This window comes from Lagenorhynchus albirostris, chromosome 2 (genome assembly GCF_949774975.1).
Source record: "Lagenorhynchus albirostris chromosome 2, mLagAlb1.1, whole genome shotgun sequence".
Taxonomy (NCBI): Eukaryota; Metazoa; Chordata; class Mammalia; order Artiodactyla; family Delphinidae; genus Lagenorhynchus; species Lagenorhynchus albirostris.
The window spans coordinates 2,331,654-2,332,929 of NC_083096.1; the positions used below are offsets into that span (position 1 = coordinate 2,331,654).

A 1,276-nucleotide genomic window follows, 5' to 3' on the forward strand; every position below is an offset into this window, starting at 1 on the left:
TTGTACGACTACCAAGTGCATTTAAAAGTGACATGTTTTTGTGTTCATCTGACTCCCCTGAATGATCTAGCTAGTGAACTAGTCACCAGGCAAATCAAGCCTGCAAGAAAGGGAGCCAATATTCCAATTACCATGTTATTGTCCGACCCACAGAATTTATTTTCAACATAAACGTATAACCTCAATATGAGATGTCTAACTAAAGCAAGCACCACCACCAAGACCAAGACAGCATCTCCTCTTCTAAGGTTTAGGTTTTGCCCAGAATTCTCAATACATGGAATAGCCCATACCAAGAGCCGTCGCTCCCACAACAAAGCCTTGGGCTGCCACGCGCATGTGGATCAGGTGAACAGACATTTAGTATTGCCCCTGCTCTTCAATTTATATAATCCATATGCAACGATTGCCGCAAAACCTGCCATTGCAATGGGGACAAATGGTGCCTCTCTAGCTTTTCGGATAAGTTTAGATCCCTGATCTTCATCATATGAAGAAAGAGAATCACCTGTGTCACTTGACATAGTGATTGAAGCATCTTCAGACAATGACAAGATGTCGCAGGCTCCAATCGGCTTCTCTCTAGATTATTTTAAAAAGGCATTGCTTTCCCCTTGGTTTAGCGAAGCTGCAAGTAATAGAAAGCCCAGCCTGAACTGCTTCAAGAATAAGGAAAATATCGTCTCTCTCCCATCATAAGAGAGTCAGCGATGGGGCCACTCCAGGGCTGGGTCACTCATGGCTCGGTGATGTCACCAGGGCCCCGGTTCTCTCTGTCTCCACCGTTGCCAACATGATGCCCTCTCCTCTGGTAGCTTCATTGTTGCCAGGGGGGGCGCAGCCATCCCGGGAATCACACTGGACAAAAAAACAAGATCCAGTGCATGAGATGAGGGTGTCCTGTTTTCTAGCTTTCCATGAGGAAAGAAATCCTCCCAGTAACATGCCAGCAGATTCCCCTCCATGTTGTGGGTGAGATCCTGGTCACAAGCCCGTCCCTAAACCCGTCCCTGGTGGCGTGGCCATGAGAATATTCAGGACTCAGCCTTGAGCTGAGCTCACAATGGGGTCACTTTTCCAGTGGGGAGAAATGAAGGTTCTGTTGACAAGGAAGCAGGAGAGAATGGACAGGGTAAGCAACGCATACTGTCAGCCCTGTCCCTGAAGTTTTGTTCTCTTCCTACCTTCTTGAGCACCTGTGCACACTAGCCACCATTAATTTCACATATATAGGCAAGACACAGTTTGCAAAGGGAGAATGGAACAGTCTGTGGGG

The 1,276-nt window shown here is 47.2% G+C and overlaps 1 pseudogene; it reads right to left on the reverse strand.

Annotated features, from left to right (window-relative positions):
* Positions 1-243: 243 nt before the first annotated feature.
* Positions 244-524, reverse strand: LOC132515649 (HIG1 domain family member 1A, mitochondrial-like; annotated as a pseudogene).
* Positions 525-1,276: the final 752 nt, after the last annotated feature.